The sequence below is a fragment of the Aedes albopictus genome, chromosome 1, assembly GCF_035046485.1.
Source record: "Aedes albopictus strain Foshan chromosome 1, AalbF5, whole genome shotgun sequence".
In the NCBI taxonomy this organism is placed as follows: Eukaryota; Metazoa; Arthropoda; class Insecta; order Diptera; family Culicidae; genus Aedes; species Aedes albopictus.
Window position 1 is genome coordinate 298,392,654 of NC_085136.1, and position 26,488 is coordinate 298,419,141.

General features: G+C 38.3%; 1 protein-coding gene across 3 annotated transcripts in view; it reads left to right on the top strand.

Moving 5' to 3' along the window:
- Positions 1–26,488, top strand: part of LOC109409083 (uncharacterized) — a 185,403-nt gene that overhangs the window by 68,443 nt on the left and 90,472 nt on the right. The gene's annotated exons all lie outside the window — the stretch shown is intronic.

Sequence of the window (26,488 nt, forward strand, 5' to 3'; positions counted from 1 at the left end):
TTTTGACTTCACAGCATAACACTATAAATCCCGTCCCGAAAAAGGTGCAATTACCGCTTTTTCGGTCTACGCAGCATTTCTTCTGTTGCTGTCTGTGTTCGGCTGAAATAACTTCGTTATCTACAAGGGGCAGTGGCCACCGACATCGGCATTACCACCTCCCACCGCCCGCATGGACATCACCATTCGGGTTGGAATCAAATTAGCGCGCCAATTATGCCATAATCAAACTGATTTCACTCGCCGCCCCGACTCGACTCGTTTCGTTTCGAGGAATGTTCGAGGGATCACTGACTCTCCAAAGTGTTGGGAGACGAATACAGCACTGGTGTGGAGATTGTTTATTTTTTTCATTGCTTTGTTGGGAATAGACAAGACACGTCCGATACTAAATGGATTCGATTTCACAACAATCGGGCTCCCCGCATGCATGGCTCTGGCTGAAGGCGATGTGGGTGGGTTGGATGTTTGAAAATTCCTCGGAAGTGATAGTAAGGCCATTGGGTTGGATAATGCAGAGATTTTGCGTGGAATTTAAATTCGTATGTTTGTTGGAATTGGCAGTTGTAGCGGTTCACCCAAAGCCATCAACATCAGCTAATCGATAGTGAGTTGGTTAATATGGAATACGAGACTGACTCATTTGGAACAAACACTTAAAATGGCTCCCGAATGCACGCAAAGATGCAAAAGCTATTGAGCAATGAATGTGGAAGTATGCATTTTTGACCCATTCTCACCCCCAACGATGGTACTAAAAATAATATCTCAATTACACTCCTGGAACATCATCTAGCTCTTCGTAAGACCTAACCAATAACAGCGAGCTATTTGATTAACACTGCATTAACATTCAGTGCATTGACATTGCAAATACATCAAAAAATCCTCCAGGTATATTAGAAGTTTCTCCAGCAATTCCTTCAGAAAATTTATTTATTTATTCAACGTCTTCAACTATAATTGTTGTACAGACTGATGTATTATATCTAACTTAAATTGCTAATAAAACATTCAAATTGTGCATTTTACAACATTCGAACCAACAAATAACAAGAAACTAATATTATACTACTGATTCACAAATATTCTCAAAAGATTACAAAACAATTTTACGGTTTCCAAACGTTGTATGCTCGGTGACGGAACTCACGGAACTTAATAGCTGGCCAGGTCGATGCACACAGAACCATATTCTTCCATCTCCATTTCAATCCTACCTTAAATGAAATGTAATCTAAACAACTACTCTAAAAAATTGATTCGACACTAGTTTCGTAATCTTCATGCAGTCTCCTCTAGGCGTACCCAGGCATCGAACCAACGTTTCAATATCGTTCTCACAGGTAGCATTGTCGATATTTGTCAACAGCAATGAGAAATTACGATCGAGAATTCTGTTCGGTGCGATCACGGTCTGCAGCATCGTCGAATCCAGCGTTCGTTTTTCGTCGCGTCTCTGCAGACACATTGGGAGTAGAATGACGAAAATCTTCCAGGGATTTTTTTAGAAATTCTGCCATGATTGCCTTTGGTGATTTTTCCGATAAATCTTCAGGAATACTTCCATTGATTTCTTTAGTATAATTTAGTTTCGTTCAGAATTTTCTCCAAAGTTCTTTAGAGAATACCCAAGAAATTATTCTAGGAACTTCTTTTTAAATCCTTTCCTTGATTCCTTTCGATATTACCACAGGGGTTTCATTAGAAAATCCTCCAGGAATTCCTCCCGGAGAAAATTCCACGGAGCTTTGTTTTGCAAATTCTGTAGAATATCTTCCATAGATTTTTGTGAGAGAAGCCTCAAGATGTTTTTTCAAAAATTCCTCTAAAAAAGTTTGGGATTCTTTAAATATCCCCCCATAGTTTTTTTTTCAGCAATCCGTACGAGATTTATTTCATCAGGATATCATCTATGAATTCTTTCATAAACACTCTTACTGATTCTTTAAGAAAATCAAAGGTTCTTCCAGAAATTTCACCATGATTCTTTAGAAAATAACACTATGGTTATCTCTAGAACTGACTCCAAGAATTCATTCATTAAATCCTTCAGGATATTTTCCAATATTCTTCAAGGGAATTTCCAGATATCACTTTGAAAATTTTTCTTTAGAAATTTAACCAAAAATTTGTTTGAAAAATTCTTCCAAGGTTTTCAGCTTCAAAAATCCTTCTGAAGAAATCAGAAGTTTCTTCATGGGTTCATTCATGATTTTCTCCAGGGGTCCAGAAGTTTGACATTTCTTTACTACTGAAGTGTTCGGGCCTAGACGGAATGAAGAAGTTCTTTCAAACATTGTTCCATCAGTTATTATAGCCAGCGAATTTTTTCTTCAGATTCCAGTGGTTTTTTAATGATACGAATTCATCAGGATTTTCTTCACGAACTTTTCCAAAGATTTCCTTGGAAAATTCTCTAGGGGTTCCATTGGAAATATGTATCCACATGCATGTTTCCAGGAATTATTTCAAGGATTTGTCCTGAAAATACAACAAGAATTCCACTTGGAATTGTTCAGATTTCTCCTGAAATTCCTTCTATGATTCCTTCAGAGATTTCCTTGGATCTCTTGGATTCCTACTTAATTTTTTTTTAAGATTTTTCAGAAATATCTCAAGGAACTCTTGCAGCACTTCGGAATTTCAGCATGGGATTCCTTCTAGAGTTTTTCGATGATTTTTTTTCATGAAACTCCACTTAAAAAACCTACGAAAATACCTCCAAGAGTTGCTCCAGGAATTCCTAAATAGATTCCTTCAGGGATTGCTGCAGAAATTCCCACAACGCATAATTTTAAAATTGCTTCTACATTTCCATCAGAAATATCTCCCGGGATTCCTTCAAAGATTTTTCCAGAGATTTTTTCAACAGTTTTTCGAAAAATTGCACAAAACATTACTGGAAGATTTTTAGAATTTCTGGATAATCCCTGGAAGAACTCCAAAGATAGCTGTGAAGATTACTAGAAGAAATTCTTGAAATATTTTTGGGTGGTGCTTGGAATTCAGTTTGACTTCCTATTTCACAGAGTTGTAACTTGTTCTATGGCTTAGTTGGTTAAAGCGCTGGACTAGCGATAACGGAGTCGTGGGTTCGAGTCCCATCAAAACAAGTGGTATTTTTTTCAATTTGTCAATTAAACAATTGTGGTTCGATTCCCGCCGCAGCTGCCAGGAAAAGTTTTCGGCTGTGCCACTGCACAGTGGGAAAAATCGACCCAAAAAACGGATCTTTTAACGCCGCTGATTTCGGTACGTGAAGTTGACCATTTCTGACGTAAAAAATTACGAGAAATCGATTGGTGCTAAATTCATTCACCGCACGGCACGGGAAGTGGCCCATTTTGCTCCATTTTGCCCTTTTTTCATACAAAAAGTGAATCAAAATGTACTTTCCAACAACTAACACGACTGTAGATCGTTGAAATTTGCTGCAGGTGTAATTAGAGGTTAATATTAATCATAAACACATATGAAAGATCCTTTTAAATGCTTATTTTGCCCAATATGCCCCAACAACTGCTGGAAATTGTGATTTTTACATAATAATGAATGGATTTTTAAGGTAACTGATTTAAATTTCATTTTTTTTTGCATGAACAAAAAGCGCTAGATCTGTTATTACCAGAATCATCTTCAGTAGTTGTCCAGTTTACCCCATATTGCCCTATTGTCATAGAAAAATGATTTAAATTGCATTTATAAGAAACAGATACTGCTATGGGACGTTGAAATTAGTTTTAGGTCCAATTGGAAGCTAGCAGAGATCATACGCATATATGAAAGATATTTTCCCTATTTTACCCTACATGCCCCTAAATCTGCTAGATGATAACATTTTTTGTATTGTTTTGTTATGCCACTGGTTGCAATACTTGAAGTCCTGGATCATTTTTATATATTCAAATACGGTTTATCGATTGGCTTTAGAATCATTCTTGGGAGGGTACAAAAAGCTGTTCATTTTACCCCAGTTTGCCCCGATTTGTTGTCGCCTCATGTATGAATTGATTTCCCGCATTTGCTTATGTGCGAATTGATGGACTTTTGGTACTGAAAGGACGGTAAAAAATCAGGGCAAATTAGTTTATTCATCACATGACAAAAAATCAGGGCCAATTGGGGTGAAATGGACAGCTGTTCATACCATTCCCGAGAATGGTTCTAGTATAAATCGATAAACCGTATTTGTATATATCAAAAATTATCCATGACTTCATGTTTTGCATCCAGTAACATATCAAAACCATATAAAATATGTTATTATCTGGCAGTTTTAGGGGAATGTTGGGTAAAATAGGGGCAATATCTTTCATATATGCGCATGATAACTGTTAGCTTCCAATTGCACCTAAAACTAATTTGAACGTTCCATAGCAGTATTTATTATTTCATAAATACATTTTAAATCTCATTTTTTCATAAAAATAGGGCAAAATGGGGCAAATCGGACAACTCCCGAAGGTGATTCTGGTGATAATAGATCTAGCGCTTTTTGTGTATGCCTAACAAATAAACTTCATATCAGTAACATTTAATATCCACTCATAATTAGGAAAAATTGTGAATATCCAGCAGTTGTTGGGGCGTATGGGGCAAAATAAGCATTAAAAAGGATCTCTTATGTATTCTTATAAATGCTACTAACTTCCAATTACACATGCAGCTATTTTCAACGATCTACAGTCGTGTTAGTTGTTTGAAAGTACATTTTGATTCTCTTTTTGTATGAAAAAAGGGCAAAATGGGGTAAAATGGACCACTTCCCGTGCCGTGCGGTGAATGAATTTAGCACCAATCGATTTCTCGTAATTTTTTACGTCAGAAATGGTCAACTTCACGTATTGAAACCAGCGGCGTTAAAAGATCCGTTTTTTGGGTCGATTTTTCCCACTGTGCACTGGGCGTTGCATGCTAGTCCGTTGTCTAGTGTCGTGCTTCCTTCAAAGAGCGAAGAGCTCACTGGAAGTATCGAACGTGTCCGTGTCTTTTAACACACACTGTGTCTTCGAAAAAGTTTGAGTTTTTTCGTCTATTTCAGACATACCAGCCGACTGGTATAGCCGGTAAATGGCAATAAAATTATCTGCCAACTCCTGGAGCTACCTCAGAAGAAAATTTTTGAAGAATATCTCGTTCAATTTCTCAATATATTTATGAGAATAAGTTACGCTGAAATGTTCAAAAATCACAGTCTTGGAGGATTTCTTCAAGGAATAAAGATCTCAAGAAGTTTCTTGAGCATAGGATTTTGTTGAAGGAATCTCAGAAGAATTCTGAAGAAGAAGATATTTTATGCATCAATCGATCACCACCGGTGATCGATTAATGCATAAAATATCTGATGATGGCTGAAGTTGAGTAAGCCGAAACGTTATGTATAATCGAGTTTTAGTGTGTGTTTTCACCGAAAATAGTCAACAATCGGAATATATATATATATTAGTGTGGATCATCGGAACCGTTTTCTCAGATCAAAGCTTTTTTGGTTCCGTTTCGGGTCCTGAGTATCTGTGCAAAATTTGAGCACAATCGGTTGCGTCTACACTTTGCGCATTGCAATAGAAATTTGTATGGGATTTTGTATGGGAAAACATACTTTTTTGTATTTTTGTCATAAGTTGAAAAAGTTTGTCTGAAACTATTTAACCGATACTATTAAATGATAACCTAGGATGTTTTGAAAAACTTTATTGAAGACCGCAAAGCGATCCGATGCTTGTAAAATTAGTTTTAACCAACGAACCGCATGCATGTATTTATGTTTTAACATGTAAAGGAATAACAATAGCAACAAAATCATGCTGTTTCGGCAAGCAATGCCAACGCTATAACTTTTTTTATGAGCATCAGATCACTTCGCGGTCTTCGACAAAGTTTTTCAGGACACCCTAGGCTATGTTTTCACTTTATCGGTTACATGTTTTTAGAAAAAATTGAACTTGTTATGAAAGAAATGCAAAAAAGTGTGTTTTCCTATGTAAAACCCCATACAAACTTCAAACGCGATGCGCAAAACGTAGACATAACCGATCGTGCCCAAATTTTGCACACTTATTTGAGTCCTGAAATGGGATCAAAAAAGCTTTGATCTGATGGGATACCATTGAATTTTTCATTTTTCCATATAAACGATGACCCACTCTAATATATATCCTTAAGAAGTGCCAAGGTGTAAATCTCTTGAAAACAAACAACTCACGAAAGATCAACAGTTAGATGTCCGAAATGAATTTCTGAATTAATTATTTAATGACCATAGAGGAACTTTCTGAGAAAACCCTGAAAGATCTTCTAGAAGAATCTTTTGAGCATTTTTCAAAGGATTTTTTGAAGAAATGCCAAATAATTCGTGAAGGAATTTTAGAAGTTGTATAGAATGATAAAGATGTTAGAAAGACCAAGGCTCGTGCAGCCTCTGTTGGATAGTCCAATGACAACAAGTATTTATACCAGCGATTGGCTATTAGGTAGGCGTTTGCAGGCTAGGTAACGTTTTTGGAGTGCTACAATCTGACTGTAGACACAATATGAATAAATGCCTGAGAAAATCTCTAGAATTTTTGGTATCGCTGCAGAATATATGGTAGAATACCTACAAGAACACCTGGAGAAATTCCTTGTAGAATTTTAAGATTTAGAGAAAATTCTGCAATGTACGACATTTTTTAGGGAATATCTGGAAGAACACCTGGAGGAGTTCCATGGGAAGTTCGTAGAGTAACTTCGCCATGAATTTCTCGAAAAATTTGTAGAGGAATTCTTTGAGAAATTCCCTGGAATAATTCCTTTAGAAGTTTCTGAAGATTAATGTACGAATTTCCAATTCAATCTGCGAAGGAATATTTCAATAATCCCTGAAAGTATGCTTGAAAGAATATCTGGAAACATTTTTGAAGAAACCCGTGGACTAGTCTTAATAATAATCTTTTGATAAACATTTGAAGAAATCCCAAGGAAATTTCTTGGTTGAATCCCTTAAAGAATCCATTCGAGAATTCTTTGATAAATTTATTGAGCAACATACGAACAGTGAGTCTGTCCACATTTGTAGATTTTTTCGTTGCATTGTTATGGCGTTTTATGATCTGATGGTAAAATTATTATCAACAAAACAAAAATATCAACCGAAAGGTTTTTGTTGTTCTTCTAAAACTACATCCATCTCAATTTAAAAGCTTTCTGCTCAATCGTACTTTGAACACATAATGTGATTTGGGTTGCGAAGAATTTGATCGGCTTTTTGAATGAACACCTACGGCCAAATCGTTTTTTTTTTTACCATTTCCCGGGGATTGGATTCAGGTTGTGTCCGAAATATACGTGCACTAGACCACACTGGGGCAGGATTGAAAATACACGGAAAAAACCTCTAGCTCATCGAGATGTCGAGATCCACACTTGGTGTCTTCTGAGAAAATATTTCTATGAACAAGGTCGATATTCTGAACGGTAGCATATTTTTCTTACGTTATTCGCATAAAAGTCCTATAAGTCATTTTGACCATCTTTCATTTTAGCGGTATTATGTCTTCGGCAAAGTTATTCGGCTATTTATGCTTAAAAAGTTTGCCGAAGACGTCAAAATTCCAAAGCCTACTGTTCTTGAGATATTAGCCGTTTTATAAAATACCCATCTAAAATCGAGTTTTTTTCATTAAATAACGTTTTTAAACAAATTTAATGTTCGTTTTCGAGTTATAGGGGTATTAGGGGCATAATGGACACCCGGGGCGAAATGGACACTCCTGTTTTTGCCGAAACCGTTGAATTTTATGTAAAACTTTTAATGCATAAGTGTGAAAGAACAATTCATAGTTATATTTTTTCAAAAGTACCATTTATATTGCTCCAAAATTACCAAAATATCATTGAAATTGAAATATGTTCTCCATATGGTGAAATTCTTATAATTTCGAAGCAATATCACATAAGGTACGACGAGTTTTGGAGTGAGTCCACCATAAAAACAAGTGAATACAGGGGATAGACAAAATGATCGGGACAGGCAAAATTTTCACTTTTCAAAAGATGTTCAACTAGCTGTAACTTTTCGTAATGTTCATCAAATATTCTAAAATTTTTACTGTAAGTTCATCAACTAGTTGTGTATCAGTGGTCAAAATTTGGGAACGATCGGACCATTCTCCACGAAGTTATTACAATTCTTGGAAAAGGTTAAATTATCCGATAGCCAAATTTGAGCTGTTATATCTCCGGATTCAATGAACCGAATGCAATGAAATTTTGACCATTTATGACTTATATAATGAGCTATGAAAAACCGTTAACTTAACTTGCAATTCTTAACACAGAAGAAAATTATAACGATTGGATTATTTTTCTAATAAAACACCAAATTATCAAAAACTTCAACATCGTTTCAAAATTCAAGATGCAAATTATAGTTCATTTAATTTCCCTCTAACTGACTAATATATAAACGTGTTTTAAGGAAAGTAACAACATAGCCGCCAACAATTTGAAAAAGTAATGGAATACATATTAAAAACAGACCAATTTGCTAAAAAATCGTGAAAAAAATAAAATCGCTACAATTTTTTCTCTTGTTGAAAATGTCAAGTTTAGTCAAAAGTTTTCTAGAGTTCATTATATAAGTCATGTATGGTCAAAATTTCATTGCAATCGGTTTATTAAATCCGGAGATATAATAGCTCAAAGTTGACTATCGGATGATTTTACCTTTTTCAAGATTTTTTAAAACTTCGTGGAAAATGGCCCGATCTTCCCCAAATTTTGACCACTGATACACAACTAGTTGATGAACTTACAGTAAAAATTTGAGAATATTTGATACACTTTACGGAAAGTTACAGCTAGTTGAACATTTTTTTAAAAGTGAAAATTTTGCCTGTCCCGATCATTTTGTCTATCCCCTGTAGTTACCATATCTACATGTATACGAAGATTTAGCAATGGATAAAGTATTTTATTTTTGATCAGAATTTACTTAAAATAGCAATTTTTAAGATGTTGTATTATATCTGTGGTATTGATCTCCGTAGGCAAATTACTTAACTGGTCGATGTAACCAAAGAATCAGCATAAAATATGCAGGGATGTCCATTATGCCCCGATGGGTGTCCATTTCGCCCCGTACTGTTCCTGTCAGCCCTGAAAAACATACCGTTTACAATTAATTATTTCTTCACAATAAAGATATTCTACCTGCTGTAAATGATTGAAAGACGTAGAAAACAAGTTAAAGCTGTAAGTCAACTGATAATATGTTAAGTTTTACTCTGTTATAGATGCCCAAAGTACTCATTTGCTTAGGGTGTCCATTATGCCCCTAATCCCCCTAATAATGAAAAATACTAAAATAAAACATATATCAAAGAAATTAGTTGGAAAAAACAAAATATGCATTGATTTTTTTATAGAAAGTTCCTGAAAATCACGCAAAATGTATATAGGACGCTCTTGCAGTCGGGCAAGTTCGGGCAAGTTTTTTCATCAGCGATCACCTAAAAAATACATAAGCTTTCATGTGAATTTTTTTCACCGACATGATATTTGATGATTTTTTTTAAATAGCGTTCAAAGTTTACTATTTTGTGTGAATTAGTACAACATTTTTGCAGATATATTAGCATTTTTTATGATGCCAAGTGAACCATGAGAAGTATAAACTTTGAACGCTATTTAAAAAAAATCATCAAATATCATGTCGGTGAAAAAAAATACATGAAAGCTTATGTATTTTTTAGGTGATCGCTGATGAAAAAACTTGCCCGAACTTGCCCGACTGCAAGAGCGTCCTATATACATTTTGCGTGATTTTCAGGAACTTTCTATAAAAAATCAATGCATATTTTGTTTTTTTCCAACTAATTTCTTTGATATGTGTTTTCTTTTAGTATTTTTCATTATTATAACTCGAAAACGAACATTAAATTTGTTTACAAACGTAATTTAATGAAAAAAACTCGATTTTAGGCAGGTATTTTATAAAACGGCTAATATCTCAAGAACAGTAGGCTTTGGAATTTTGACGTCTTCGGCAAACTTTTTGAGCATAAATAGCCGAACAACTTTGCCGAAGACACCATACCGCTAAAATTAAAGATGGCCAAAATGACTTATAGGACTTTTATGCGAATAACGTAAGAAAAATATGCTACCGTTCAGAATATCGACCTTGTTCATAGAAATATTTTCTCAGAAGACACCAAGTGTGGATCTCGACATCTCGACGAGCTAGAGGTTTTTTCCGTGTATTTTCAATCCTGCCCCAGTGTGAGACGGATACAGAATTCGAGGAACAATTATTCAATCTTATTATTTAAAGGAAATTGCAGTTGTTTTCCAATGATTTTCACATGATATCGAAGCTAATTTCTAATTTGGTAATTGATACTATGGCCATGAGGCGTTAGGCGAGTCGTTATTAGTCGAGGATAGACGGGAATTAGACGAAAACCCAATATCAGGGTTTCCCAATCTGTGTATCGCGATCTCCCAAGGGGGTCGCTGGGCTTTTTCCAGGGAGTCACGAGGGACTGTCGAGTATTTTAACTATAACAGATAACAAATGGGGAAATTTCTATGGTGGGTCGCGAAAAGAGCATTTGCTGGCAAAAGGGAGTCGCACACCTGAAAGTTTGGGAGCATATGCCCTATATTCTATCTCTCTCTCTTCTTGGCGTAACGTCCTCATTGGGACAAAGCCTGCTACTCAGCTTAGTGTTTTATGAGCACTTCCACAGTTATTAACTGAGAGCTTCCTCTGCCAATGACCATTTTGCATGCGTATATCGTGTGGCAGGCACGAAGATACTCTATGCCCAAGGAAGTCAAGGAAATTTCCTTTACGAATAGATCCTGGACCGACCGGGAATCGAACCCGTCACCCTCAGCATGGTCATGCTGAATACCCGTGCGTTTACCGCCTCGGCTATATGGGCCCTACATTGGAACTTCCAAAATTCATAGTCAAACAAAAGTGTATCGCAAAGTTTTTTAACACGAATTGGTAGACATACTTGTCTTCCATAAGGTTTCCGAACAACGCACATCGATAAAGTTTAATTCAATGCGTAAAACAATCACATATGTATCCGAAGTAATTAAATACGTTGAATTTTTGATAATTTTCGTTGTAGAGTGTACTTTTCTTCTTACATTATTACTTTACAGTTTTGAGAACAATAAAAGTGGATAATCGGTCTTAGTTTTTACTAAAAACAAAAACCGATTGCCCACTATTTAACCAATACTTGCATTTGAGAGAAATAAGTTTTACTGGGCGGTTTTTTTTCCAAAGAACTATTGTCCAGATTAGGAAAAATCTTCCAAATAATGTGCATAACGCTCATCATTCAAATCATTTCCATGAGAACTTAACAGTACAGAGAGCACTGGAATTTAAAAACCACGAGCTTTGATTTTACCATGACATCACTGCGGAGCAGGAATCGAATCAACTCTAGAAGAAAAAGGAAACTCCCATACAACTGATACTACTAGCTGACACAGCCACGAAGCTCGCAACAGCACCAACACTCTGAGAAGACTATGCTCCATGAATCATATACTGCAATTTTGCACAAGAATGGTTTATCTAGAATCTGCAATTCCACAGAACATATTGGAACATTTCATTTAGTTTTGAAAATACCGAGTGAATTTCAACATCATATCGATCTACCGAAATATTTTTTTGAAATTCGTATTGTATCGTTTCGTTTGATCAATTTTGAACATTGTTTCGTTTCGTTTCGCTGTGGAAAAGTCCCATACTGCATACCTTTAGAGAAACCAAAAGCTCTGCTTCCGATGACAAAATCTACTTTTGAGCTGTACCAAATTCAGATAAAGTTCCCAATAGAACTTTCTGACTGCTTAAAATGCTACCAATGAGCCTTGCTGGAGATTCGCACACACAAGTTCCAAATAGGCTCATTGCTAGACCTTTTAAGCAGCTTATTAGTGGCCGAATACCGTTTGGCTGAAAAGCAAATGATGAACTTGAGTGATCATGCCGCTGTTATTAGTACCGATAAACCTGCAAAAGATCCTTCTCAGCTATAGTGACACTCTGAAACTGCCCCTGATGGATGATCTAAAACAGTACTGCGGTTTTATCGCAAGGAACGACGAAAAACGTTTTGTTCGAGGTCTGTGTGGTGGCCAAGTGGAAAGAATTTGCTGGATTTGGAACAGAGTCAGCTGGCTTCAAATTGTGTGAGGAAGTGAAAAAAAGAACGCAAAATAAGTGAGCGTGTCCTGTGTGAGTGTAGAACCGCAGACAGACGTTCAAGTTTGACTCAGCAGCTTGTGTAAAAAACATGGCCGCAACAAATTGCCAAGCGGCAATCAGCGAACAGCGACGTTCATATAATCGCTGCCTCACATGTGCGTTGCGACCAACAACTGTCACCACGGTCGTCTTCCAGCCAGATGGCGGGAAAAGATCGCACGTGTTGCACGCTAATAATATTTCCACATAATTTGTGCAGAGTAAATGACTTTTATTTAATGGCTAAAATCTTTTGCACAAATTAGCGCAGGACTCTTGTAAACAATTTTACACATTATAATTTTTATATTACATAGATTTGCTTGAATAGAACTGCATTTGGATGAACTTCACTCGCATTGGAAAATCTTTGTGAATGTGACGCAAATGAAGAATGATTTTGACAGTGTTTGTTTTGATTTTATTTCTCGGTGGGTGGTGAATTGGGTGGTAAGTAAGCGGCTGGAAGCACATGGTTTTTCAAACTGTCAACTGCACTGTGGCAATCGGTTGCCTAGGTGTCGCTAGTGAAAATTTATATAGAAAATTTGAATAAATTTGTTCGAGCTAGAACGTCTGTCTGCGGTAGCACGTAACACTTTAAATTTTGTTGGTGGAATATCACAGCAGAAACGTGCTTGGTACTTCAAATAGACTGAGTAAACCAGTTGCCAGTTTTTTTTTCTTCCCTTATGTTTGGGGAAATTAAGATGAAACATCAAAGAATACAAATAGACTGCTACAATGACCGATTTGAACCCCTACTCACGTTTTCAAGAGCACTTAAGGACTGTATCGTTAATTATGAGTACACTAGAAAATTGCTGCATTTGAAAATGTTTTATTTATTTTGTAAATTAAATTCAATTACATTGTTTATGGAGCATCAGAAAAGCCCATGACATGATTGTATATTTAATTTTTCGTGGATATTGCCACCTCTCGCACTTTCTTCTTGGCGTGCTTCATAAGGTTTTGGACAACCGTTCCGGCGATGGTTTTGCTTACGTTGACCCAGTTTTTCTTCAATTTTGTGGCGTCCTCTGCTCCTCTATACTTTTTCCGTAGTTTCCCTTTCATCAATGTTAATTATTTCTCAACGGGCCTTATTTGCGGGCAATTTAGAGGATTCATTGCCTTTTCCACAAATTGAATATTGTTTTCTTCATACCAGTCAAAGGTGTCACGCGCATAGTGGCAGGATGCCAAATCCGGTCAAAGTAATGTAGGACCTTTGTGCTTTCAGATGAGTGGCAGATTAAGTTTCTGGAGACATTCCATCCGGTACGTTCATACTTGGGACGGTGAAGAAACGTGACGATTTCATACCAGATTGACAAATTGCTTGCCAAACCAACACATTTTCCCAATTTATTCGCAAAGAAAACGATTTCTCCTAATTCGGAACATCCGTACCATGCTTCACAGTGAAAAACTGTGCCCCTGGAAGTGCCTTGTAGACCAATATGACATACGTTTCATCATCCATGATTAAGCACATGCAATTTTTGCTCCAAACATCGTCGTACAGTTTCCGAGCCCGAGTTTTCACATAATCCGCCAGAATTTGACTACGTTTTGGACATTTTTGTTTTGGGTAGGTCTTCAGGGAATTACGCTCCTTGGCGCGCTGAACCATACCAACAGTCGTTCCACACTTTTTTGCGTAATCTTTGATGGATAGCTCCTATTTTCCTTTAACGATTTTGCAAATTTTGCTGTCCAAATTTCACTTGGACGCACCTGTTTTTTTTGCCGCGTCCGGGTAAGTCTTTCAGTTTGTTATGCATACTGAATCGTTTGATAGCATTTTGAACAACAAAAACCCTAACACATTCAACTTTTGCTAATTTTCTTATCGATAATCATTTTTCATTGCAGTGCCTGGTCACAATCGATTTTCGCTTCTCTTTCGTAAACCCTCGTATTGTTCCGCTTGGTGAAAAACTTTAACTTTTAATGAAGGTTATCGCTTGTTTACAACGTTAGCGACACATAGCAGTTGTCAAAATAAGGCATAGTCTTTTTAATACAGAGCCTCAAAGGTGTAAATGCGTAAACAAATGCGTCTGATTTGTCTCTTTTTGCAAATAATAAAGCCAGGGTTAATAAAAGTAATGTGGTTCGACGCTGAATTGAAATAGACTTGCTGTTTCACCTACGGCCACAGCGTCCAATAAGCTGAACTTTTGGAACGTCCGTTAGAAAATGATACTATGTAACACGTACCTGAAACTTGGAATACTTTAATACTGTGATCTTCAACGTACATCAGCACCAACATCGGTTTCAAACAATAAACATTCCTCCCTGCTTACTTAAGACATACTTAAGACGATTTACATGACCAACTTCAATTAGATGGATATGTGTAAACCCCAGGACGCACATGTTTGAAGGTCGAATCCACTTTACCACTGACTGTGTCGTTGTCGCCGCATTATTATTAAATCAGTAATTTCCCTTTTTTTCTTGTTTTCACTGCCACTCGTCACGACGATAAGAGTCCTCTTGGCAAACACAGCCTCCACTCCGAGTGGTTTTCCCTTTCGATCGTATGCCGAGCAACTAGGTAAACGCCTTCTAATGTCTCCGATTCCTACAACAGCTGGATGTCGAAACCGCTTTCAGCAGCGATAGGGGCTTCCATACATGTTGTGATACACATGTAAAGCGGAGGCAAATTACCCAACTTGGATGCCGGGCGGCGCGGAATGATTGTTGTCGTCTTGCGTTTGGATTGCTACACTTTACCGGTTTTATGACCTACACAGACTGGAAGACGCTGCCTGACTTACTGGATGAATGAGAGAAGTGCGATTGCAAGAGCGGATGTCTGCCACCGGTGCTTGTCGCAGCCGCCTGAAAGTGTAAGTGATCCTATCTCTGCCCGCCCGTTTCAGTTGAATTCGAAGAAGCTACGACGCGGCTCGGAGAAGAGTTATTACTTTCACTATCGAAGACACGGGAGGCTGACCAGTTGTCGTGGAGGGTTCGCATTCTGGGTTTTGGGTAATTAGCGATAAGGTGTGATTTATAAGGTGTATATCGGGAGGGCGATATATACCATGGTGTTTATCAATATGATTTAAGCTGGTAACAAACTGAAATTTCTTCATTGACATTAAGACTTATCGAAAGCTTTATAAACGTTCGAGTCTTAAGCCTCAAAGTATACCAATGATGTTTAAATGTTTTACATATGTAGAAGTGACGCGACACAAGATGTGAAATAAACTTTTACATTTCAAAAAGATTTAAGTCATAAAAGACTAAACAATCTGATAATCATCTAGTAAATGCTCAAAATCATTCCAAAATGAATGCTACCATACAAGTGTTAATGTTAGCTGGTGCCAGTTCACGGCATTGTAACACATTGCCCAGACTGTCGAACATCCGGAGACAGACAAGAACCAGTTTATCTGCAACTCGTCACGTACCATGGAAAGATAGTGAAAGTAATGACTACATACTCCTCCTCATCCTCACGCCAACCACCCGGCATCGATTACAACCCCATTCAGCGAAACTCGATAGGGACCACTTACACTTTCAACCAAGTGGACAAATAGACCTGACGTCCTCCACCCAGTAGCAGATAGCCACAGCATCCACCATGAGCTCCGTTCGTCCACCCATCTCTTGGAACCGGATTGCCAACTCGGTCACAGTGTCGATGCTCTTCTATAGGCAGGGATTCCACGAGAAGAGCATCTTCAGCCGGTTGGGTAATTTGCTCTCGTGTTTGCCTTTGGGTTTCACGATGACTCCAATGAGATTGGACGAGATGTGCTTAGCAACTATCTACACTTGGATTAGTGTATTCGAAGAGGGAAATTTCTATATTATCTTCATTGGAAGAAAAAGGGAAATTATTGCGATTAAATAAGTCATTGCAATAGTAGCATTGCTGTTTGAATAATTAGGTATTCACTAGCTTGCATCTTATGAGTATCGCGGGTATCGCAGTGTTTATAGCTGGTGCTAATGGGTAGATTGTTGACTGAACATGAGGAATCTCATTTCAGTCAGCTTACCATGGCAGTGATAAAATTCAATGACACAATTCAAACATAAACTTAGGTTGGAACTGTTGGAAATGCTTTGACATCCATGTGCACAACAGAACATGTGCTCGATGAACAAATTGAGATATGAATTATGAAAAGAAATCCACGTACTCCGGTGAGACTCGAACTCACGACACCCAATTCGCTAGACGGGCGCTTCTATTCCTTCAAGCTACGGAGTTACTCGACTATCTCCGTCGCCAGCAGGCCTAGAGCTGAACTCGATTCAGTTCCAACCGAAGGAGATTTGGATTGTGAAAAGATGATAACCATGTGCGACTGTAGAATCGAGTTTAGTTCTAGGCCTACTGGCGACGGAGATAGTCGAGTGACTCCGTAGCTTGAAGGAATAGAAGCGCCCGTCTAGCGAATTGGGAGTCGTGAGTTCGAGTCTCACCGGAGTACGTGGATTTTTTTTCATAATTCAAATCTCAATTTATTCATCGGGCACATGTTTTGTTGTGCACATGAATGTCAAAGCATTTTCAACAGTGTAATTTCCCACATGGCTTGGTCAGCTAAAGCAAAATCAAGAAATAGACATAAACTTAGGTTTAGGTTTAGTCCAAGAGACAAATAAGGAACGGTACTAACTTGATTATTGGATATTGCCGGAAAATCCTGTTTGGACCATATTGTCACACTCCGTATCATCTTGGAGCAAATCAATGAATTCTAAGAGTCTCTCTGCATTGATTACGAAAAAGCTTTCGACCGTCTCAATCACGGAAACATGTGTGAAGCCTTCAGCCGCAAGGGTCCCCCTGAGAAAAACATCGGCCTCATTGAAGCAACAGTACAGGGCATTTTCGTGCAGAGTACTGCACAACGGTGTTTTGTCCGATCCCAAAGATGTACACTATCACCGCTATTGTTCCTCATCGTAATCGACGAGATCCTGGTAGGTGCGATTGACCGTGAACCAAATTGTGTATTGCTGTGGCAGCCCATTACCATTAGGCCTGTCCAGCTTTTCAAAAATGTTCTCTGATTCTCAAGTCCACCCCCATATTTTGATTGGCATCCTAAAAGAAGTATCTGGTCAAAATTTCAGCCAAATCCATTGAAATTAAGAGGTGCATCAAATCAATTTTGTGTTTTTCGACTATGTTTGAACTTCAAAAAATCATAACTACACTAAAACATGTCAAAACTTAATTCTTTCGTCAGAAGTTGAAAGCTATACTTGTTTGCTACAACTTCTCCGAACAACGTGTGCCAATAAAATTGAAGGAAACATGTGTAATTATTACTTTTGTAATCAGAAAATCCTTAAAAAGTTGAATTTTTGATAGATTTCGTTCTGGAACACCCTAATATACTTAATAAGTTGGATTTTTCAAAACGGCATCATATTCTCCAATGTTTTTTGGTTATTTGCTTCTTTGACACCAATGCTGTGGGAGTTGAGCAAAAATTACTAAAATTCGTGAAAGCCAAATGTGGCCTAAAAACTAGCTTTTCGGGTGCAATCACGCTTTGGCGCGCAAAAAGTGGCATCGCGTCAGCACTATATGATAGCCAACACCTGTCATCGCGCTTGTTTGTTATCACCCGTGGTAGGGGGTAGCCAAGGCAAACTACAAGGAAGCAAAGCTACTACGTTCAGTACAATTTCGCGCCACAATGTGATTGCCTCCAAAAAGCTAGTTTTTAGGCCACATTTGGCTTTCATGAATTTTAGTAATTTTTGCTCAACTCCCACAGCATTGGTGTCAAAGAAGCAAATAACCAAAAAACATTGGAGAATATGATGCCGTTTTGAAAAATCCGACTTATTAAGTATATTAGGGTGTTCCAGAACGAAATCTATCAAAAATTCAACTTTTTAAGGTTTTTCTGATTACTAAAGTAATAATTACACATGTTTCCTTCAATTTTATTAACACACGTTGTTCGGAGAAGTTGTAGCAAACAAGTATAGCTTTCAATTTCTGCCGAAAGAATTAAGTTTTGACATGTTTTAGTGTAGTTATGATTTTTTGAAGTTCAAAAATAGTCGAAAAACACAAAATTGATTTGATGCACCTCTTAATTTCAATGGATTTGGCTGAAATTTTGACCAGATACTTCTTTTAGGATGCCAATCAAAATATGGGGTGGACTTGAGAATCAGAGAACATTTTTGAAAAGCTGGACAGGCCTAATTACCATGGGACACCTAAATGACTTCGAACTGGCAGATGACGTTGCTCTCCTAGCCCAACGGCGCTCTAATACGCAGAGCAAGCTCGGTGATCTTGCCAATCGCTCCTCAGTGGCAGGTCTTACCATCAACGTCAACAAGACCAAATCGTTGGATGTAAGCACGGTCAACCTTTCCAGCTTTACAGAAGCTGGGCCATTAGTGGAGAATGTTGAAAGCCTCCAATATCTTGGTAGTCAGATGGTGGCCGATGGTGGCACCAAAGGTGCACGGATCAAGAAGGCGATTGCTACCTTTGCGAGTTTAAGAAATTTGGAAAAACAATCAGATTAGTTGACGCCCCAAAATCCGATTTGAACTCGAACGCGAAATCTGTTCTGGTGTACACCAGTGAAACTTGGTGTGTATCAGCAGAGAACGCTCAAAGGTTGCAGGCATCAAAAGATGCCTACGGTATATAGTTCGTGCATGGTGGCCTCAAAATTGGATCTTCAACGTGGAGCTCCATGGTCGATGTCGGGAGCGAAAGTGAAGGTGGGTCGGCCACACTCTACGCAGGGGCGTAAACGAAATTTGCAAGCAAGCGATAGCCCGTGCACAAGGGGGATTTTTGTGTTAAATCCCCCCATTACCGACCCCTTTTGCAGAAATTGGAAAAAACCTCTCCCTTGGCGCCACTTCTGCGTACGGGCCTGAGCAGGACATCGCAGCAGAGGCTCATGACGACGCAGTCTTATCAACGAAATCAAGCAAGTCGACAGAAATTTGACTTGGCCACAGGTCAAGGCGATGGCTGGCAACCGCCCAGGATGGAGATCTTTCAATTCGGCACTCTGCACCACCGTGGGTGTCCAGGACTGAAAGTAAATAAGAGAATCTTGAGAATCTTCCAGGATTCCCGAATTCCTTCCGATTTCTCCTGAAGCGTTTTAACGAGGATCTTACAGATTTTTCTTACAAAGGTTTAAAAAAGTGGGATTTTTCCCGTGATTTCTCCTGAGTTTTTGTTGGGATTTCTTGTAGGATTCATTCCGAGATCTCCACAAGTACAAGAGTTTTTCTCAGGATATATTGCAGGCTTTGTCACAGACTTTCTAGAGTTTCGCTTGGCATTCATCTTGAAGATTTTCCGCGATTCATTCCGGTGTTCCTCATGTGACACTCCCAAGAAATTCTCCCAGGATTCCTCCCAGAGTTAGGAGTTGTTCATGGGATTTCCACTAGATTTTATAACCAGTATTACATGATTCTTTTGCAGGAGATCTTCTCGGCATCTCTTCCGAGGTTTCTTCAGTAATTTCAACAAGAAATTCTCGTGAGCTTGCTAGTATCTCCCTAAATTTATACACGAGTTTCAGCAGGTATATTGCCAAAAGGTTCCCGCTGTTTAATTTTTTTTAGTTTCACCTGAGATTTCTCTCGGGGTTTTTTCGCGGAACTAGTTTCAGAATTCTGCAGGCACGTTTGCTGTTATTTCTCATGGAGTTTTTCTCGTGATTTATTCCAGAGCATTTTTCTGACTTTTCCGCGTAGTTGATTTCTTGCAGTCATCCACCGGAGATTATTCTTCTATAGATTTTCTCGGAATTGTTCCCATAGATTGTTTCGAAACCCCAATGGGAAATCGTTCCAAAATTATGGATGCTCTTTTTTGGGATTTATTTTATAGCTGTTCCCGGGAGTTTTACTGAGATGTTTCAGGAGTTTTTCTCGAAATGTCACCCGGGATAAAATATTCCTTGTGATAAATTCCCGGGAAAATATCGGAAGGAAGCCAAGTGAAATCTTGCTAGCAGATCCACAAAGAAAAACTAGGACCTCTCGGATAAAAAGTGCTAAAAGTAATCCCTGAAGGAAATATTAACGAAATTCAAGGAGGAACTCCGAAAACCTTTTAAGTTTATCCTGGGAGAAACTATGGGCAAAATCCCGTTAGGAAATCAAAGAGAAATAGTGGAAAACTCTATGTAAAAAAATCATGGGTGAGCTTCTGCAAGAACCTGTCAAAAATCCATAGAGAAACTGTTGGAAAACCACCAGAAGAAATTGCTGAAGGAGCTTGGATAAATTTTGGCAGGATCTCCGGGAGGAATCCAACTAGAAGCTCTGGAAGCATATAGGGAAAACTTTTGAAAAAAATCCCGATAAAAAACTAGATATATATACAGTCATTCCATAGAAAAACGATATAGTGCATCTCCGATTGTCGTGAAACTTAGTGGGCTTGTAGTTCTTCGGAAATAATTAGACCCGTATTTTTTTTATTTCGTCATTAGGGTGACCAATTTTCATATAAGGTGGTCCAAAAAATTAGGGTTTTTCAAAACTAAAAATTTTCAAAAAATCGTAACTTTTGAACCATTTGACCAATTTTGAACTTTTTTTTTTGTTTGAAAGCTATTGAATTGTAGTTTTCAGGAAAAATACGTTAAAGGGGCTGAAATGTAAAGAGTACTATAAAATATGCAAATACATTAGTTTTTTCACGTTTTCATGGTCTCGGGACCAAAGAGGTACCCTGGTTTTATATTTTTATCAGAAAATTCAGGAAATTTGGCGTAACATATCAAAAAATCAGAAATGTATGTTGTTTTGTTTTTGAGATATGATTTTTTGAATATAGAGAGTCATATATTTTAGTACTAGCTACTCTAAAATTGCTTGAAATTGCAAATTCTCATAAAACTATGCATAGTATTGCTTTTTTAAGTGATTCCTGGTGGTTTTGGTATCCATAATATTATAAGGAATCAAAATATAATCAAATTTAAAAAAGTGTCTTGTATGGGAAAATTTGACCTTTTATTTTCAAAAAATCATATCTCAAAATTTAAAAAACATACATCTCTGACTTTTTGATATGTTACGCCAAATTTCCTGAATTTTCTGATGATAATATAATACCAGGGTACCTCTTTGGTCCCGAGACCATAAAAACGTGAAAAAACTAATATGTTTGCATATTTTATAGTACTCTTTACATTTAAGCCCCTTTAACGTATTTTTCCTGAAAACTACAACTCAATAGCTTTCAAACAAAAAAAGAAGTTTAAAATCGGTCAACTGGTTCAAAAGTTACGATTTTTTGAAAATTTTTAGTTTTGAAAAACCTTAATTTTTTGGACCACCCTATATGAAAATTGGTCACCCTAATGACGAAATAAAAAAATACGGGTCAATTTATTTGCGAAGAACTACAAGCCCATCAAGTTTCACGACAATCGGAGATGCACTATAACGTTTTTCTATGGAATGGCTGTATATAGAAATTCTTACTAAATCTGTTGAATTTAAAAAAGCAATTGTGAAAGAAATCCATGGTGGGATCCCGGAAGGAATTCAAAAAAGAATCATAGATAGAATGTTGAAAGAAATTTTCAAAGGAATTCTGAAACGAATTCGGGAGAGGCTTTAATAAAAATGTTTGAACAAATCTCTGAAAGAACTCCTCATTTTTAAGTGTTCTTTGTTATTCACCTGAATAGGCAATGTAATCAGAACCCTCAGAATCCCTGAACGTTTCTTATTTTTAGAGTGTTTGCATGTCATTTCTTGCAGTTGACCAAAAAGAACTGTGGAAAACTCTAGCAATATTTCTTAACCGATCTTTATTCTATTTCCGAAGGAGTTAAGCAAAATAGTATGTACTTGGTAGAATTTCGCTATCTGGTGGAATTTCAAGGGTGGAATTATGCGTATTTCGAATTCACATATCACCTTACGAACACTATAAATAACCCCCTATCCAAGGATCGCATCACCAACCCAACGGTGACTCCCAGATATCCCACCCTTTCCGTTTAACAAATACCCCAGTCCGTGCTGGTTGTGGGGATGTAGAGGTGATCTCGGTCTTTAGTAGCAACAACCAGCACAATCTAACTTTCCTTTCCCTTCCCAACTAACTGACTATTAGGACATGGCCGGCGCCTTTATTGATCCAAAATGTATGAGGTACTTAAATTGCACTGTGAGAATAAGTGGAGTGTCCCAGCCCTTATTCATTTGGATCTCAGTACAATTGGTACCAGCTCAGATCAATCACGGAGGAGCAACCATTGACATGTATAGTCAGATTTGATCGTGATCATGATCGATGGAATTATGCGCATTTCGAATTGATTTTTTTGAGGATATTTCTCTATAATTTTTAAAAAATACATAAATTTAAAAATGTGGATAAATTTTCTACATATTTTTTGAAGTTAAGTGCCAAACCTAACCTAATTCATCATACACATCTCGTCAGAAGTTTCTTCAAAGATTCATTCAGGAAGATTTAGAGATGTCTCAAGGAGTTTCAACGAGGAATCTTTTCAGAAAATCTCTCAGAAATTCCGAAAGGAGTTCCTTCAGTGATTACTCCAGGAGTTCAAGCAGTGAACCTTTCAGGAGGATTCAGGAATGCCTCCTGGAGATCCATCAGTGATTGATTCAGAAGATCCTTCAGGGATTTTCATAGGAGGTTCTTCAGAGATTAGTCAAGGGGCTTCTTTAGGGATGCCTTCTGAAGTTCCAAGAGGGATTATATTAAGAACTAGTTTAGAAATTCCTTCAGATATTCCTCCAGTAGTTTTTTCGGGAATTTCTCTAGATTTCCAATCAGAGATTTCTCCTAGCGTTGCTTTACGGATCTCTCTTCAAGAATAACTAAATGTGTTCTATCAAGGGTTCCTGCCGGAATTCCTTGTGGGATTCCTCTTGGAATTTCTTCAGCGATTCCCATAGGAGGTTCTTCCGAAATTAGTTAAGGAGTATCTTTAGGCATCCCTTCTAAAGTACCTAGAACGTTTTTTTTTAAAGAATTAGTTCAAGAGTTCTTTCAGAGATTCCCCCGGGAGTTCCTTCAGGAATTTCACTAGATTTCCAATCAGAAATTTCTCCTGACGTTCCTTTCGAATCTACCTAGGAGTTCTTTCATGGATCGCTACAGGAAATGAAGAATTCCTCCAGGAGTTCCATCAAGGGAGGCTGAAGGAGTTTCTTCAAGGATTCCTCCAGGCAATAAATAATGACTACTTATTATTGGGGTTTTCAACCCGAGGAAATTCAATCCCCACAGTTCAAGAATTCTTTCAAAAATTTCTCCAGAAGTTCCTCCTGGAATTTATTCAAGGATCCATCTTAAAATACATTTTTGGAATTCATCTTGGAACTCCTTCAGAATGCCTCATGGACATTTTCCAGAGATTCCTTCGGAAGTTCTTCTAGGGATTCCTCTAAGAGTTCCTTCAAGTATTCCTAAAGAAGTCCCTCCAGAGAGTAATGCAGGAGTCCCTTCGATGATTCCTACAGTATAGTTTTTTTTTTCTGGAATTGCTTCAGAAGTTCTCTCAGTGACCTATCCAAGAGTTTTTTTCAGAGATCTTCGCAGTAGTTCCAGGAGGATTCAGCAATGCCTCCTAGTATTTCATTAGGGATTTCTTCAGAAGTTCCCTCAGCTATTCTAACAAATCTTTCAGGTATTCTTCCAGAACTTCCTTCAGAGATTCTTCCAGGAGGATTCAGGAAAGCCTTCTGGAGATCCATCAGGAATTCCTCCACTCCAGAAGTTCCTTCAGAAGCTCCTGCAGGAGGTCCTTTGAACTTAAATCTAGAAGCTTTTCAGGAACTCCTTCAGTGCTTTCATAAATTCCTCCAGGAGTTTCAGGTATTACTGAATTACTTCATGCATTCCTCCAGAAGTTCTGTGATACTTTCAGCAGATCCTTCCGGAATTTCTCGGGGATTTGCTACGGAGATTCTTACAGGAGAATCTAAGGATACCTCCAGGAGAATTCAGGGGTTCCCCCAGAATTTCTTTAGGAATTCCTTCAAAAAATCATTCAGGGATTAGTCCAGCAATTCCTTTTAAGAATCCTCCAGGAGTTCCTTAGGGGAGTCCTCGAGCAGTTCTTCCCAGAGTTCTTCTAGGAATCGCTCCTGGGTTTTTTTCGGAGATTTTCCAGAAAAATTCACAGATTCTTCTTGAGAATCCTTCGGTGATCTCGCTTGAAAAATCTCCGGAGATTTCATATGGAATTCCTACGGGGATTCCTCCTGCCTTTTTTTTTGGCGATTCCTCCAGGATTACCTTCGAGAACTTCTCCTGGACTTCCTTTGGGAATTCCTCCTGAAGTTCCTTTCGGGGATTCCTCCAGAACTTCGTTTGGAGATCCCTCCTGGAATTGCTTCGAGAATTCCTCCTGATTATTCTTCGATGATTCCTCCTTGAAATCCTTTGGAAATTTCCGTTAGATTTCTTTTCGGTATTCATGCAGGCATTCCTTTAGAGATTTCTGCTGAAAATCTTTCGGGGATTTCTCCTGGATTTCCTCCGAAGGTTCTCACTGGAACTCCTTCGAGGATTCTAGAATTCCTTAAGAGATTTTTCAGGGATTTCCTTTGGAGATTCCTATTGGAATTCCTTCGGAGATTCGAAATGGAACTTCTCTCAAATTGCAATCAAGGATTTTTTTCGAAAAATTTTGCGGGGATCTCTGAAAAGAGACGACAAGGGATTCCTGCAGAAGTTCCTTTCAGAATTTCCAGAAGTTCCAGAAGTTCCAGAAGTTCCAGAATTTCGAACAGAAGTTCCTGCAGGTATTCGTTCAGGCCTTCCTTCACGAGTTCTTTCAGATATTCCTCCAGGAGTTTTCTGGGATTCCTTCTGAAGTTCGTTCAAGGTTTCTCCTGGAATTCCATCGGTTCTAAATAGTGCGACTTTATTACATATCAAATTTAGTAGCTTCTGAAATTTCTTAGAAAACAAACAAAGACTGTATCGAAAGCGATGTTTTATTGCTCGCAGGGATGGACCCGAATAGGAGTAAAACAGGGTATTCCATGAGGTCGATGAGCATGGGACTCCCTTGCATTACATATCGCCCAACGATTTCCCTTATTGTTTCGCAATCATTACAGTACCTACGCTTACAATTACATTTCCGAAAATAAAGAGGCGACAGCAACACTAGTGTAATTGCGGTCATCGACTCACCAAAAAAAACCCCAGTTCCACCCTACAGAAAGTGAACGGACGAGCTTTCTTCTCCGGAGGATATGACACTCGACTGACTTGTTCACCCGATTAATTGCAGAGTAGGACCTTTATTGATGTACGCACACGTACCTATGTAGATATGTATGACGTTGCCATCGATTCCCTCCCGCTGCTGATCGCGCTGTTGAAGCACAAATCGCAAAGAGTTTACTGCCGTCACTGCTTCGTGCAATGCGTACGCAGCTACGTGCTCAAGCGTTGAATGACCCCAAAATACCGGATCGTAATCATGCATTACATACTCTGTCCGTCCGTGTTTCTTTATCCACCGGCATAGCACCGCCCCTTCCAATCGTACCCAAATGGATGATAAGCTGGTCGGTCAGCCAGTGCCACTTGATGGCGATATGATCATCATCGGGTGAACAAGATTTAGTGAATGTGAACAAAATCTTACAACTTGAGTAGGGAGGAGCAGTATTCATTCTACTATGTACAACCAACTTCGAAGATTATCAAAAGAAAAAAAAAGTTTACTTGAACAAAAATTTAACTACAAGTTGGTCACTTACCATTATTACAAAGCAGATCTGAAATGCAGTAAATTGAGGGTGCACTTCACCTCACTGCATTCAACCCACTACCACCCTACCACAAGTTGAAACGAAAGCGAAACTTGTAGCGGGCAGATGGTGCCGTTTCTGCGCGGAAAGGTAAAAAAGGCCAAAACAAACGATTAAAGTAACCGATCAAATCGATTTGCGATGGGTTCTCCCAGACAATCAGCCATCGCATCGCGAGGCGGCCCGGCGGCGGCACAGCGCGAACACGCTGATCGGTGATGAATGGGTGCCGGTTTGGGCTTTCAAGTGCTATTAGCTCTCATTAGACGAGCGGCTCTCGAGCAAATAGGTGTTTTCACTCTCAGTTGAAGTGTTTTGCTGTTTGCTCGCAAAGCAACTTTGGATTGGTAAATGGCTTTCGCAAATAACGGACGAAAAGCATTAAAGCTCAATCAAAGT